Genomic DNA, 17,501 nt, shown 5'->3' with positions numbered 1-17,501 from the left:
GACAAAAAAATTGCAAGCGAATTGCCGCTAATCGCCCACTTGAATGAGATATCGGAAAAACATAAACATTTTGGTGAATATTGCCAAAGTGTTGATTATTATACTTGGAAATTGGAAAAAAATAGATTTTGTGGTTTCGAAATTGAAGTCAAATTCGGTTTGCTAGAGCTAACCAGCGAGAAAAGTTGAACGATTATAGGGTATATTTTTCTATTAATTATTTGAAGAATTTTCTAAAGTTAGCCTAAGTGAATGTATGTTATTATTAGATCGGAAAAATACTACTCATATAAATAGATTTAGGAATTGCGCTTGTGTCAGTGGTTCGGTTATAAAACTGGTTATATTGCATTGGATAGGGCGCTCGTGAAATATGGTCAGGACTGGCTGAATGGAAAGTGAGCTTTACGAATTGTTTTTGTACTGAACTAATTTATCCGTAAGACAAATATAGTATCTACGTTAATTTGACTTTTTTTGAAAGAAGATCCGTCCTTTAGTTTTATATATTCAGTTTGTATCGAATTCCACGTGAGTTATCATTTTTCAAGATAGAATTGCCAGACAATAAATCAAGCGATAAGTGGTTGAATTTTATTTCAAAAAGAAGGAGAGGAGCAATCAGTTTCCTTTTTCATAGTTGATTTTAATTTATTTACAGTATCAGTTTTTAAGAACACAATAATTTTTTTCTTTATAATTTTTATTGTGAACCAAATTTTTTCATATAACTTGCTGTAAACTTATCTTTTTATGTTCCAAAAACACTGTATTTTTGTTTTTCTAATATTAAGGAAAAAATCTTATTTTGACCTTAAAAAAAACATGATTTGTAAACAGTAATTCTCACGTCAAAGTAAGTATTATTATTTGAAAGTAGCAGCTGTTTTCGTAATTTAAGACACTCTGAAAAATTCTCATGCGTATATTAGTTGGCACACTCAATATGTATTAAATATGTCCAATGTCTTAAAGATAAGCGATAACTCCAACAAACTAGTACGCATATTCAATTATATTCCCCTCCAAGTCTAATATTGGTATGCACAAAATCTGTCGCAAAAGAAACAGGACTGTTAAATAAACAACAAAAAATTAATATTTTTCAAAAGTTATATTTTTTTATTCAAAGTAGTTTCCTTGTACTTCGATACAGCGTTTAACCCGGTCAATTAGCATTTCAAATGAGTGTTTAAGGTAATTTTTCGGAATGCTCTTGAGAATATCGGTCGTCGCCTTTTGGATAGCTAAAATGTCCTGAAGCCAGTGTTCTTTCATGGGCAAATGAAGTTTTCCAAATAGGTAAAAATCACAGGGTGCCAGATAAGGTGAGTAGGGTGAGTGATTAATGGTTAATATGGAGTTTTTTGTCAAAAAATCAGTGACAAGCGTCGACCGATGACACGGCGCATTATCGTGCAACAGGCGCCAGGACCCTGCCTCACGGTATTGTGATCGAGCACGACGAATCCGTGACAAAATACGCTTCATAACACCAAGGTAAAACACCGCATTAATCGTTTGGCCAGATGGGACGAACTCTCGGTGTACAATACCCTCGGAATCGTAAAAACAAATCAGCATTGTCTTTATTTTTGACTTCTGAAGACGACCGACTTCTGATCGTCACAGAGGTTCTCACGACCTTCTTGGAATCGCTTAAACCACTCATGCACATTACTACGGGATAGGCACTGATCACCATAAACTTTTTTCATCATTTGAAATGTTTCAGTAACCATTTTCCAAAGTTTAAAACAAAATTTAATATTTGCTCTTTGTTCAAAATGCATTTTACGACCGATGACCAAAAGCTGCTGTCACTTTTTGATCGATAACATCGATTGTAGTTATCCAATTGTCTTAAAATTTTTTCGAAATGTCAACAAGAGATCAAACTTTTTATTTCATATACCTACCAATAGGTGGTGCCACCAGAAACAGTTATATTTAGAAAGTTCTGTTTCTTTTGCGACAGACCTTGTATGTATGTATATACCATATATGTATCCGCTGCATATTGACATTTAATTTAGTAGTTGCTATCAATTCATTATACGAGTATACCGCAGCTACGATGCAACTTTGTATTCCCCAACAGCACTCACGAATAGATAACAATATGACTAGATAATTATTTATTAAATACATGTTAAACGTGAAGTTCTTATGTCGTTTCACATGCATATTGTTTCTGCGCAAATATTTGACATGCATTTATTAACTCTCATATAACAAATATGTATACATTAGGGTGTGCGTTATTTCACAAGTTAATTGTTGTCTTGCAACTAACATCTGAAGTTTAAGTATTTGACCATAAAACTGAGATCTGAGGTAGATACGCTTTTATTTTTAGTATAACTTGTGTCTAAATCATATTCCTTTACTTTTATTATATATGTACATATGTACATAACATAACATGGAATTTTTGATATTTTACACTACGCTAGTAAATCTATAACTTTGATAAAGTAATATTCACATACACAATTTTTCGCTCTACAAATACGTATTAATGATTTTTTCCATAACACTCATTAAAAGGTTATATGTATTTAAATTTATATATCAAATGAGCTTAGCAGTCGTTCAAGTTTGAAATTTTTCGTGTTGCTCATACGACATGGTGTACTATATGAATACGTATAACTGCTTATAACTCTTAAAGGAATGTTTTTTAAGAGAAAACAAGAAAAAAAGTTAACTTCGGCTGCACCGAAGCTAATATACCCTTCACAGGTGCATTTCTTTTAGTAACTATCTGTTCAGTTTGTATGGAAGCTATATGCTATAGTAATCCGATCTGAACAATTTTTTCGGAGATTACATTGTTGCCTTAGGAAATAATCTATACCAAATTTGGTGAAGATACATTGTCAAATGTGAAAGTTTTCCATACAAGAACTTGATTCCGATCGTTCAGTTTGTATGGTAGCTATATGCTAAAGTTAACCGATCTGAACAATTTCTTCGGAGATTACATTGTTGCCTTAGAAAATAATCTATACAAAATTTGGTGAAGTTACATTGTCAAATGTCAAAGTTTTCCATACAAGAACTTGATTCCGATCGTTCAGTTTATATGGCAGCTATATGTTATAGTGGTCCGATATCGGCCGTTCCGACAAATGAGCAGCTTTTTGAAGAGAAAATGACGTTTGCAAAATTTCAAAACGATATCTTAAAAACTGAAGGACTAGTTCGTATATATACAGGCGGACGAACGGACGGACGGACGGACAGACAGGCGGACACGGTTAAATCGACTCAGCTCAACATACTGATCATTTATATATATAATGTACTTTATAAGGTCTCCGGCGCTTCTTTCTGGGTGTTACAAACATCGTGACAAACTTAATATACCCTGTTAAGGGTATAAAAATGTGTACTATTGTAACACTTTTACCAATTAATTTTTTTTAGAGATACAAGATTAATTGCGAAGGATCATAAGATTCCATATAAAATATATGCGAAATTCCAAAAAAATTAGGTCTTTTGCAAAAAAACGAACAATTTGGGAAATACCGGACACCCTAATATACATATATGTTTTTATACACTATATTTATTCATAAAGAACGTATTGGTACTTTCGCCGCATGCTGATGCAATTTTCTAATTCTCTCAATAATAGCAATACTTTTGACCTCATTTGCGCCCAGACTCGTAGTTAATTATTTTGCTGTCGATCGCATTGTCCTTAGCACAATTGTGGCGCGTTGATAAGCTTAATTTGTTTACTTTATGATAATTGAAATAATGGCAAATCTCTTGTTTGGTTTTCAATTAAAGTTATTGTTTTATGTTATTTATTTATGGTAATTGGCAGTTTACAGTGCAGGGATTTTCAAACGTTTGTAACGTAGCGTAAAATTGTTGAAGTACTTAACTGGAGGCATTGTATAAATTAAAATAAATATTTGTACACAATAAAAGGTATATAAGTAATCAGTTTTGTATAATAAAGCACCACGAAATTTATTATACAGTTGCGCATAGATTTTAGGCAGAGAAATTACCACTTTCGTCTATCTGAAATTTGATACATATGTATATGGAAAGGCTTATTTTAGCAGAGTTCAAAATATAATATTTTTCGATCTAAAGGAATGAATGGAATTACTGTAAGTATAATTTTAAAAATTTTTAATGATTCAATATGAAAACCAGCTGAGACCGTAACATTTTGTGAACGTATTAGAGTCGCTTAAAAATTCTTAGTACTTCAAAATTTGCATTTACTAGCGCAAGCTTTTAGGTAAAAATACTAATCTTATGTGCTATAGTAAGGGTGTGCATGTTAATTTGCTAAAGTATGCTGAACTTAACTGATAGTTTAAGTACGATTCAAGCTAGAATATCAACCCTTTTCTGTACACTTTACAAATTCAACTTATTTCTAATTTGACAAAATTTGAAATTTGTCAAGCATTTCGTACTCCGTGTCTTACGTAAAAAGCTCTTTTCTTGATAAGTTGTTAAGATGTCAAATGCTCTTGGCAGTGCTCTTTACGAATTAAATATCTGATTGTGCATCTTGTTGTGGAAATGGAAGATATTTTACTTTTGTTATTATTGTTAAACGAAGATGAAGTTTGTGAGAACAGGGATCGCGTGCGGCATTTATAAAGTTTACGCGACGATAGCAATCCATTTTCGTTGAGCGAAAATACCTTTGCGCAAAGTTTTCGATTAACGCGTGAAATTTGCCGTCGCCTAAATGAAGAACTGGCCTCACACGATATTCAGTAAACGTCACTACCTTTAACTGTAAGGGTTCAGACAGCTTTAAACTACTTTGGACACGGCTCATACCAGAAATATGTAGGTAACAATGTCAACTTGTCCATGAGTCAGTCGTCTCTTTCGAGAAGTGTGCGGTCTGTAGCAAAACTTATTGTGAAGAAGGAAAAATAAAGTATCCCAGTTCAACAGAGGAAGAAATTTTTATAAACAAGTAAGGAAGGATAAGTTCGGGTGTCACCGAACATTTTATACTCTCGGATGATAAAGTGATAATCGAGATTTCATTATACGTCATTTACATATTTTTCAAATACCGTATTTTTGTAAAGTTTTATTCCGCTATCATCATTGGTTCCTAATGTATATATTCGTATTAGAAGGTGCGTTATATTGGAAGAAGGCGCGGTTGTGAGCCGATTTCACCCATATTTCGTACATGTCATCAGGGTGTTAAGAAAATATTTTATGCCGAATTTCATTGAAATCGGTCTAGTAGTTCCCGAGATATGATTTTTGGTAATATTTATTTTCAATTTAAAAATTTCTTCCGTAAAATTTAGTGTTTCTGGTTTTTTGTTAGAAAAGTGATTAAAAAAAAATTTGTATGGGAGGTGGGCGTGTTATTATCCGATTTCTTCCTTATTTGAACTGCATATGGAAATTGAAGAAAACGACTCAACCCAGATATGTACAAAAAACGTGTGGAAAAAAAATTACGTCCAAATATGCTTCTCTTAAATGCGATCCTTTGTGCCAAATTTCACTTTAATATCTTTATTTATACACTTTAAAATGGGCGTGGCAGTCAGCCGATTTTGTAAGTTTCATCATGATATCTCAATTTTTACTCAAGTTACAGCTTGCACGGACGACGGACGGACAGAAACAGACAGACATCCGGATTTCAACTCTACTCGTCACCCTGATCACTTTGGTATATATAACCCTATATCTGACTCTTTTAGTTTTAGGACTTACAAACAACCGTTATGTGAACAAAACTATAATACTCTCCTTAGCAACATTGTTGCGAGAGTATAAAAAGGGGTATGTATTATTGTAATACAAATAATAGTATATTACTTTAAGCTAATTTATTTTAAAAATATTCAAGGTTTTTTTAGAAAATTAAAAGTAAATGAGCTGTTTCTGTTTACTTTATGTTGCTCAACCCACGTGTGGGGAAAAAATCTGCTTATTGAAGCTTTGTAATTTATCAAAATTGTCCCAGAATATCAAAAAATTTTCTTTCTTGATAAAAATTTAAAAATGTAAACAATATTTTATTAATTTGAAACAGAATAGGAGTGTATATGTGCTCTAATACATACTCTACATGTGTCATATTTGAATTACAAGCAAACGTATGCTATTAGCGAAGTAGCCAAGCACGATCTCATTGCTGTGTTTTGCTATGACTGGAGCGTACATATACTCAAGTGCAATAATGAAACTTTAATGCCTAGGGAATACTTGCGATTACTTCTGAGTACATGGAAAAGTTGTGAGTATTCGCGACATTTAGTAACACAATCGACTAATTTGTATCCTTTTTATTCATGATTGTATATACAAAGGAGAAACTATGTTTCCTTTCTTGAAAGAAGGGTCAACATTTATAACAATATTCCTTAAACTATTGAATTGGGATTTTAGAAAAACAGAAAAACAGTACTATGTAGGGTGCTCTTACTCGAAATAAAGCTACTCGTAAAACATTTTGCCTTCTTTTTGACTATTTGTAGATGCCGTTCTAACAGAACTCCACCGGCTTGGCGACCATATATGAATTAAGCCAATTTTAAGCCAGCTATGATTTGAACCGTATTCTAGTTAGAGCGTACTTCAGCCATCGGCACAAATGGTAGTTAGAAGTGAACTATAAGGCAACAGATGCAAAAATATGCAGTCACTGCATTCAAACTAGTTTATTAGCAGCCTCTCAACATGAGCCCGAACGCTATCATATTGGAAAATTATTGCTTCGTGTCTAGTCGTAACTTCTTGTTGATTTTCTGTAATCGTTTGTTGAAATTTGATAAGTTGTTGACAGTGAAGTTTCTCATTAATGGTTTTACCCGGTCTTCGAAGCTCACAATTCAGCACGTCCTTCTGATCACACCAAATAAGAAGCATTACTTTGTGTCATGGATATTCCGTTTTGTCGTTGATTTGGCTGGTTGACCGGTTTACCATATGATTTTCCATTTTTCGTCACCAGTAAACATACGATGCAAAATTATATAATTTTTGTTGGTTGCAAGCAGTATTTTTGACAAGCAAAATCAACTTGCACCGTCTCTTGGTTTCCATTTATATGGCACCCAATTTCCTTGGTTTTGGATGTAGCCGGCTGCTTTTAAGCGTTATGCAATAGCTGCTTGAGTGTCACACAAAGATTCTGTGGGCGCCTTTTGTATTTGGCAACAATCGTCAGCGAGTTATACTACCTTTTCCTTAAAAGAACTTTCATTCTTCACTTTGTATGGCAAGCATATTACATAGCAATCCGATCCGAGAAATTTCTTCGGCGATTGCGCCATTTCCTTAAACAATAACTCATGAAAAGATTTCTTGTCGCGTGAAACGAAAAGCATTTCTATAGAAGCACTTTATTTCGATCATTTAGTTTGTATGGCAGCTATATCCTATAACAATACGATATCGATGGTTCCGGTAAATGAGCAGCTTCTTGACGGGAAAAGTAAACGTTTCCCTGCCAAAGGGATCAACTGAAACTTTTCGATATAGAACAAATATTTAATAATGTACTTATATTAAAAAATGGACTTATTTTACACATAATAATCGATAAAATGGATTTATTAAATATTTTTCGCATAATTTTGCCTAAAGCATTAAAGGCAAATAAAAGCTGGCACTGCCAACTTAAACAACTACGCAGATTGAAATTATTTCCCACTCCAAATAAACGATGAAGAGAAAATACAGACAAAACAATAACAAAGGAAGAGAAAGCCAAAATAGAAATGAGACAAATTAAATAAATATTTTATCAATTTGGCAAGTGACACCAGGCAACGCAGTTAAGTAGCAAATATTACAACAAAAACAACAAGAGTGTTTATCAAAGGGCGCACACATACAATCGCATTCGCATGAAAACAAAAAACGCAATATACGAAAGCACACCTGTTATTGACTAACACATACACAGCAAGAGTATCATAGCGCACCAATACACATGTAACGTAGCAGCGAAGTTATTGTAATTTGCCAACACTCGGAAAGGTGCATGCCCAGCAGTCATAAACTAACGCTTAACTTTTGTTTATTTGCAGATACAACAAAATTGAAATCGAGTTAATGTGCGAGCAATTTTCGGCAAATACCAAAGCAACACTTGTTGAGCACGCAAACACACACATGCATACAGTTATCTACTTCTTTAATAATGCCAGTGTATATAGGCTATCTGACGCAAACGTGCTATTTACTTTCGGGTACTTATTCGGTAGTTTGTAGCTGTGACGTGTATAAAGGCCTGCCATGAATATTGCTTCGCCTAACTCTATGTATGAGTGTGTGTGTCTGGGGATCATAAATAAAAGTGTTTTTATTATGAAAAAACAAAAACAAATAAATAGTGGCAAAACACGCAGGCAAAATCGTGGTCATAAATTGAGTTATAGGGAAAGAGTTTTGGGGAGCTTCCTAGGAAATTACGTTTTTACGTTCTACAAAAGGCGCCAATAACTTTCCGCATGACAGTGGACATTAAATATCTTTAAAGACATAAGAGCATGCAATTTCAGGTTAAATTTTTGCACTCGGTTTTGCTACATATGTATATCTGTATAAATTAGTCGTTATGAGTAGTTATAATAATTGTAAAAAATAATCTGAAGTTAATGGTATTGGAACTACCGCGTGTATGTCACAATAGAAGGCGCTGTTGACGACAAATAAATATACTGTTTCGGATTTTTTCCAAATTGATTTTTGTGAGGCTCTGTATGCTCATGACTTCGATACTATCTGATTTTCTCCATCCCACTCTTACAGTATTACTATGTCAGTTTTTAGTCCTCCCTATTATCCTTTCTGTTCTTCTTTTTTTGGGATTGAGAGGCAATATATGCTCGAGCTTTTATGAAATTACCTTTACGATTTCTTACTAAATCTCCGTAAGCCCCATTGTAATGTTTGGTAAGGAGGATTAACATTTTCCTGTGATCGTTCAGGTTTGCAGGGTTCTAAGAGCCATGGGCAAAGTTTGCAACAGTGTTCTTGTCAATTTTTAATCCGATCTGAACAAACACGTTAATAAGTTTGAGACAATTTCCCTCTACGGTATTTGAATGCCGTTAGTTTGGTCTTTATGTTGCAGTTTTTGAAACCTGATCAATTTACCTTTCATTTCCTATACTATAAAGCTTTCATATCGCTTATATATTATACTTTCAGACATATTATAGTAATAGTCAAATATCCTGGGTGATCAAATTTCAACATTTTTGCAAACAATTATCCTTCAAAGCTTTCACAGACTTTTGATATTATAATTTTTCGCACATTATCTCAACCCTTGAATTATTTAAAGTCATTTCGTACAGCTTTCGTATGTAGCAGTGGATTAGTTAAAAACTTCGTCCAAGCTTTTTGCATATCGACTTAGCGTCAACTTTGTTGCAAATACTTATCCTTCGAAGCTTTCACAGAGCTTACATGAGCTGACTTATTATTTCTTTAATTGTTGCATTTATACAAAGTTTCAATACATGTTTTAATCTCGTTTTAATCTCAGTATTATGGCTTCCACCACTAAACTTAACCGATATATTGTCTCAAATACTTCTTTCTACACTTTTTGATAACTGGAATCAATCAGCTCACAGTTTCGGTGATGAATAGTCTAAAAAGTTACATCGTTATTTGCATGGAGCACAAACTTATATTTTCCATCTCTGAAGTACACGCTTGAATAATTATAAGTGAAATAAAAAATTATAAGTAATATAGAAGTAAACAGGACTTAAAAAAATAACAGCACAATTGGTTTTTTCGTCAAAATCAATTTATTTTATTCAAAATAGTCTTCTTCTGCTCAATATAGCTTTTTTCCTGGTCCAAAAGCATGTCGATCGAGTGTTTAGCTCGTTGGCCGGTATGACCGCCAGTATGCCGGTGCAAGCCTTTTGAATGACCTCTACGTCTGCATAACGCTTTCCTTTCATGGGAAAATGCATTTTTCCGAAAAGGAAGAAGTCGCACGGTGCCATATCAGGTGAATACGGGGAATGGTTAATGGTTGAAATGTGATTTTTGGTGAAGTAAACGCCCTTCCAATGTTGGATTCTGAGTAATTTTTGTCGTTAGTCAATTTGTGCGGAACAAATCGTGCACACACCTTTCGTAAGCCCAAATGTTCGGTCAAAATGTGCTAAATCGATGTCTTGGAGATGTTCATTTCCATTTCCATGAATTTCAATGATGATTTCGGCTGATTTTTGATGAGTTCACGCACAATTCGATGGAATTTCCGGCGATAACGGGTTTTGATTGGCCCACTTGTTAATCGTCATTTATGTTCTCACGACCACTTTCAAAACGTTGAAACCACTCATGCACTCTGCTACGGGATAGGCAATCATCGCCATAAACTTGTTTCATCAATTGAAATGTTTCGGTAAAAGTTTTATCAATTTTAAAACAAAATTTAATGTTGGCTCTTTGTTCGAAACTCCTTTTCGCACCGATAACACAAACGTACTGACACTTAAAACGCAATAACTTCACTTCCAATATATGAAATGACACTGGACAATCGACAAAGATAGCAGATTCTAACGCACCAGTCGACATATAGATGGCGCCACCAGGGGGCACTTGATTCAAAAAGTCATGTTTACTTTGGAATGCATCTTGTATATACATTACTTATGAGTAAGAAATGCATGATATTTTTGAAATGCATAAAATATAAAATTCATTATTGCTTTCTAAGCAAGAAAAAAATATTGCTTTAATAAATTTCGCACATAACGTTAATGTTTACCTTTCGAAAAACACATCAATATTTCTTTCACACCTTAAAACGATTTACAGTATTCGTTTGTATACAATTTTCGAAATAGCGCGGTGCAACACCTTAATTCATACACTCACACATACATCTATACATAATTTAAAGTACTTGATTCGACAGTTCGCTGTTTTCCGTCTCTCAATTTAATAAAAGCTCTGGTGTTCAGTGTCAAATTAGAAGGTTAAACTTAATGATGTTTTGCATATTTTATTATATCTTATCACCTCGATTACTTGAGCAACAATATGGTTTCGAAACTATCCAAAACTATGAGTATATCAAGGATCTACGTAAGAAAGTGTAGAACATCTAACAAAACTTAGGCTGTAGTCACTTCGAGATAATTATTCATTTTACACAAAAAGGTTTTTTCAAAAGCTTTATCAGTTAAATTATTAAGTAATTAACGAAAAGGTAGCCAAAATATATTACATAGCAAGTTTAACTTTTAATAAAACCTTACAGAAGTCATTATAATACCTACTCGAGTATGAGTCTCTATTTACTATTGGAGACTTGAGTGACCCTACTACTTTATATATAGTTTCTTTTGGTAATAGCTCAAAATATATCTCAGAACAAGTGAAGACCAAATATATGGATGATGTCCCAAGCTCAAAAGCCCCAGTCACCTCGGATTAATTTGAAGGGGTAGAAAGTATCTCTTTTTGCTGCTCATACATATATAACATTAACCATGAGAACAGGTACATAAAAATGTGACAGTTTGTCTGTATATACGCGAACCAGTCCCTTAGTTTTCGAAATATTAATTCGAAATGTTACACAAGTCCTTTTTTTTTCAAGTAAATGCACATTTGTCGGAACCTCTGATGCCGGGCCACTACACGATGTAGCAGCCATAGAAATTGAACGATCAAAATTAAGCTCTTGTATATAAAACTTTTTTATTTGAAGGAATATCTTCACGATATTTGAATGGATATCAAAAACAACGTTACTACCTTCGAACAATTTATTCGGATCAGTCCTTATTAGCATATAGTTAGTGTACAAGCTGAGTAATCAAAATCAAGTCTTTATATGGAAAACTTTTTTTATTTGATAAAATATCTTCACAAACCTTCGCATGGATTATTGTCGAACGAAAAACTATTTGTCAGATAGAACCACTATAGGATATAGCTGCCATGCACCTGATCGATCAGAATCAAATTTAATATCTTTATAAATTTTTCTTCATTAAGTAATCTTAATTTGATTGGAGGGTTGGATATATCAAGCAAAACATTTTCCGTTGGATGTAAATCGCCGGCCAGTTAAGTTTCAGGTTAAGGTATATATACATAGTTGCTATATAGAGGTATCTGTGAAGGATTACTGTGGAATGGATTGATGGGGCCAGCTTCTTATGGTGAGAGTGAGGAGAGAACAGCATTGGCAGAAGGCAGCAGGAATACGCTACTTCTGGTAGGGTACACTCTTAAAAGGTTTAAGCAAATAATCAAATTCTCTCGAAACAAATTATGACTTTGTCGCGCTCTATAAGGGGTACTGAAGGCTCAGAAAGCATAGTCTCTTGCGCAAACTACCGGTTCTGCGATATGTAACAGGAAATTCAAGAACACCTGATTCTGGATTGCCCAGCAATTTTGCAAAAACAAGGCACATAAGACCTTAGGTCGTAGTGTAAAGCCTCAATTTTCATATCTATCTATTTATCTGCTGTTTCGGTGCTGCCTAAGTTAAAGTTTTTCTTCTTTTAATCTGTAAAAATTTAAGATTTGATCTAGTTTTCTAGCATGCTGTATTCAAACACAAAAAAATGTGCAAGCGCGTTGCCGTCTTTGTGGGCAACATTGTAGCAAAGGTAATCAATTATCATAAATCCGATAAACTTATATTAAAATTACGCGCTATAATTCCTTAAAAAGCTTTCACACACTTACACATAGTTAATTCAAAAATCAAAATTAAACCACGAAAACTGGTTTCTACCTTTAAATTTATTTTTTGTCGGCAGTTCTTCCGCCATAAACCACAGAAACCATCAGCCTAGACTTAATTGAAAAACATCAAACGCGCCTATTTGCTCACCGCTGCCTCTGCTGCCTCTTCAGCCGCAATAGTAATGTTTTAATTAAAATTTCATTGGTTAAATAAACAAACACAGCAAAAAAGAGAGCGCCGACCGAGCAAAAAGTGAAAGCAGAGGCATGCACTGGCCTACGCTGTGGCTGATGGCGAGGTTGCGCAAGAGGCGCTTGGCACTCGAAACAGGAATTGTTTGTTGCACACGGAAAATGTGGGCATAACAAAGGCATTTGTTACGCTGCGAGTTGTGGCAAATAAACAGAAGGGCTGCAAGTAAACAAAAGTGCCAAAAAAAAAAGTGGCGAGAGAGAGGCACACTTTGCCACCGAAAAGGCAGCGGCCCTGTTATTTAGCTTAATTTAGTTGTTTGAAATTTTCATTGATGTGCTATTTGACAGCCGCCACCGCGCGCCATCGCCACTTCTGACGGGATTTCAGCAACCACAGCTATAACGAGTAGCTCTAACGAGCTATGAACTATTTGGCTTTAGTTTTACTTTCGCCCTCACAGCGACCGCACTCGTTTGCCACAAAAAAATGAAATGAATTTAAATGGTGAATAAATTTTGCAAACATTACTTCAAAAATCATTTAGGGAATGTTTTTATTACCCTATTTCTCTCGGTAAATTTCTTTGTTTTATTTTTTTTTTTTTTTGCGTTGCCTGATTCAACAATACAAATGGTGCAGCGTTGCATAAAGAAAAATTGCCTCTATTAGCATTCGCGGCAACGTTTGCTGGCGGTGAGGGAAAAAGTTACTTTTCTCAGCGCGCATTCCCTGCATTTTTTGTTTTTGCATACCCAATGCATGTATTCCAATGTTTCTATTTACCTTGGATATTTTTTTTTACTGGCGCATTTCATTAACTTTACGCTGGAAATATTTGGAAATTCCACAATTACCGCATTTTTCGGTATTTAATTATTTCTTATTTTAGTAAAGTGAAAGGAAGGAAATGTTCTCCTTCGTTTAGTTAGACTTCAAGTAGCAATACAAATATCTGGCTGTCAGTTTTGAAGCTTTCATTAGAACTTTCATCTATGCAAAGCTCGGATAAAGCGCTATAAGCTTGTTGGGGTTATTAAATTTTCTTTGTGATACGCTGGAAAAAACGCAAACGACTGTTTTCAACAAATACTTATAGATCATGAGTCACAACTATTCTAAGGAAAGTAGGTTATAATAAGTCTCGAACGCTGTTAAAGGAGGAAATTCAAAAGAACATGGGCTACGATATTATGTCAAATACAGTTGAAAATCATATTCACACTTAGGTTTCGGTTATGGGATCTATGATCTAATTTCTTCTATGCAATGGATGATATTTTCGAGCAGCTAAACAGCCTTAAAACTCCTCATGGATTGATTTTAGGGACATTACCTACTACGTGAGGCCACAAATATAGAACTTGTTTGTTATATTGTCAAAAATGGACGAAAATGATTTATAAAAAAATTTAATGCACGCTGTTATTTTCTTGAGCTTTAATCATTATTTTCGTGACCAGCGTCTAGGTTCCACTTTTTGCTACGTAGCAAGATTGCTGCGACTTTCTGGATAGTCCCCCAGTTTGCTTCATTCTCCAGGATGACGCTGATTAAATTGTTTGCGTTTATCGGGCCGAGCAGGTCTTTTACGGCGATGCGTTCTCCTTGCCAGGTATTTCAAAGAATGTGTGTTCTGTGTCATCTTCTGTCGCGTCGTTGCATAGGCAGACGGCTCTTTTACTTTTCCCATACTGTGGAGGTACTTTTTGAAGTATCCGTGACCGGATAGCAGCTGGGTTGTGTTTAAATCTATTTCTCCGAATGTACGGCTTGTCCATGAGACTAGATCTTTTATAAACCTGGCCGTTCAGCTGCCGCGATTTTCAGTCTCCCATCTTTGTTGCCGTGTTGTTATTGTTTCTTTCTTTATTTGTCCAATTGCGCTCTTGTTATTAGAGCTTCCACAGCTTTTCCTTTCGTATGCTAGAAGGTCAGTTGCGACATTTCCGCTTATAACTAATAATGCATCGCCGGACACTGTTCGGTAGGCTGATGCAACTCTGAGGGCTGCGGTGCGGTGCACTCTGGTTACTGCCTTACGCCGGTTTTCTTTTTTAAGAACGCCTGCCCATATCTCCGCTTCGTATGATAAGCCGCTGATTGTTGTCGATATTAGGACATTCCTCTTTTCTTGGCTGATACTTCCCATGTTGGCCATTAGTCGGCTCAGTTGAGATGTGATCTTCGCTGCTTTTCCTGCGGCGTGCTGGATTTGTACCCAGAAGGTCAGTCTGGGGTTCAGTCTTACGCCTAGGTAGTTTACTGCTTGTTGTATCCTAAGCATATCTGTAGTCGGGTGCATGCTTATTTCGAGGGGTATGCTTGTTTGTTAGCAATAGTAGCTCTGTTTTTTCTGTAGCGAGCTGGAAGCTGTGAGAGTCGAGCCATGCTTGCGTCCGTATCATGACCTGGTTAAGTTTTCTTCGCGCTTCTTAAAGCAATTAAATACTGAAGTGGTCGGGAATTTTAGAGCTTTTTTTAAGAGCGTCGATCTTATCCACCCATCTAGCGCTATTGAAGGCATTTCGGACATCTAGAGTTACCAGCAAAACTATTCTTTTGTATTTATGCCATCTATGCTGTGCTGCTTCTACGCTTTCAACGACGCAATTTATAGCTCTTATAGTTAATCTGCCGGGTGTAGAGCCTGTTGCCTAGGAGACAGTCCTCCAGCTTCATTGATGGCCGCTTCGAGTCTGGGCTTAAGTAATCTTTCATAATCAGCTTTCCCACTGTGACAAGCATTCATGGTGGTCGGTATGCTGATGGCGAGTTGGGGTCTCCTTTTCCCTTACTGATTAGCACCAGCGGTTGCTTTTTCCAGGGTTCAAGGAATATTCCGGCTTAAAGGTAGGCGTTGTGCAAGTAGTACTGCCGGGCGCCCTGCAGCGAATATTTTGAGGATTTCTGCTGGGATCCCGTCCGGACGGGGTGATTTGAGCTTGCCAGTGGCTAGTTACAGCTTTTCAATGGTAAACTGGGGAAGTTGCAGAGGAGCAACGTTTTGTTGTGATATTAAACTTACAACCTAACATGAAGATGACTTTTCTAGTCTCGAATGACATTTTCTATCATTACCAGCAATTATCCGCAGAATTTTTCTGAGTCACAAAAGGCCAGCAAAGCTTTTTTGTTAATATTGACAAATATCGGTACTTTTTCGCAGTAAAAAATCACATAAAAAATTTTAATTTAAAAAACCGGCAAAGATAGGCGTCTTCCCACTCTCAATTCTTGCGTACTTTTTTGCTTCAAATTATAGTAGGCATTGCACAAGAAACGTCTCACTTGCAACATTGAATACACACACATACTCATATTGGATATTACCAGCGCATTCGTTGCACTTCCCACACACACACACACAATTGAATGAGCAAAAACTAGCAATATCTACGCACTTGATGCGGCCTTGAGTGCTGGCCATACGCAAGCATCGTATAGCGGCAGCGTACAAAGCGAAAAATTGTGTTAATATCAGCGTTCGGCATTCCAGTTGAGCAAAAACGCAAAGTAGCAATTTACGCGTCATAAAAGTACAGTTATACTGAAAGCGCGTTTGTTGGTGAATATGGTGTATAAGAGCTTGAAGTGCGGAAGCATACATAAACTGGTATTGCCAGACAATATGATACTCTGCGCCTACGTAACTATTAGCTAAATATGTATATGAGCTTCCATGAAACTGACAACCAAAGCAATACGTGCATAGATGATTGTGACGCAGGCGCCGCAGATTCGCGTAATTTAAAAATGCCTTTGCTTATAAAAAAAATACCTTTTTTAGGAAACAGAAAATATGTGCAGATCTTTTAGAAAGTCCTTTGGGCTTTTGATTACATATTTTACGCAGAGCTTTCGTAGTAGCTCTAAGGAAATTAATACTAACACTTTTGAAGCGTGAATGTGAATGTTTGTTTTTTATAGGACCAGTATAGGCGCTAACAAACTATTTTTGTAGTAAATGAAACCTCTTAAATTTTTTTTTATGACGGTTCTTAATTTCGACGAAACCTTCAACTCTCTTTCTAGTCAGTGCTGGACAATTCACTGGAAAATCTTTTTATGTAAAATTTATGCTTATTATTCAATACGATTGCCATCGAGTCTGATTCATCGGTATAATATTTACCATATGTAGTTCGATTTGTTTTTTTGCTTGAAACTAGTCTTATTCTCTCCGATTTCAGTTCAGTGACTAATCTCTAAAGGTCTAAGGATGAGAAAAGATCCGGATAATAGGTAGATGCATAAGCAACTAGAAGTGAAATTTATTTAATTTTGTGATCGCTTTCATTGGTTTTTGACGTGACATTTTCTTGGTTATGATTTGTTTCACTAAATTATGGTGGATACTTGGTACTAGGTCAAGTAAAACCCTCAAAGATGTGTCAGTTTTTTTTATGACCTTTTAATTTTTTCTTTATGTTTTTTCGCTTATTTTTTTGTGATAAAATAAAATAAAATAATAATTAATTTAATTCTTAATTTTTCTAAATTTGTTTCATCAAAATCGGACAAGAGGTTCGCGAGATATGTTAAACATTGGTTTTTGACGTGACATTTTCTTGTTTATGATTTGTTTCAC

The 17,501-nt window shown here is 35.3% G+C and overlaps 1 protein-coding gene across 6 annotated transcripts in view; it reads left to right on the top strand.

Moving 5' to 3' along the window:
* Positions 1-17,501, top strand: part of LOC126761254 (somatostatin receptor type 5-like) — a 59,633-nt gene that overhangs the window by 8,795 nt on the left and 33,337 nt on the right. The window lies entirely within an intron of this gene.

This window comes from Bactrocera neohumeralis, chromosome 6, assembly GCF_024586455.1.
Source record: "Bactrocera neohumeralis isolate Rockhampton chromosome 6, APGP_CSIRO_Bneo_wtdbg2-racon-allhic-juicebox.fasta_v2, whole genome shotgun sequence".
NCBI lineage: Eukaryota > Metazoa > Arthropoda > Insecta > Diptera > Tephritidae > Bactrocera > Bactrocera neohumeralis.
This window is presented reverse-complemented; position numbering and strand designations above follow the sequence as displayed.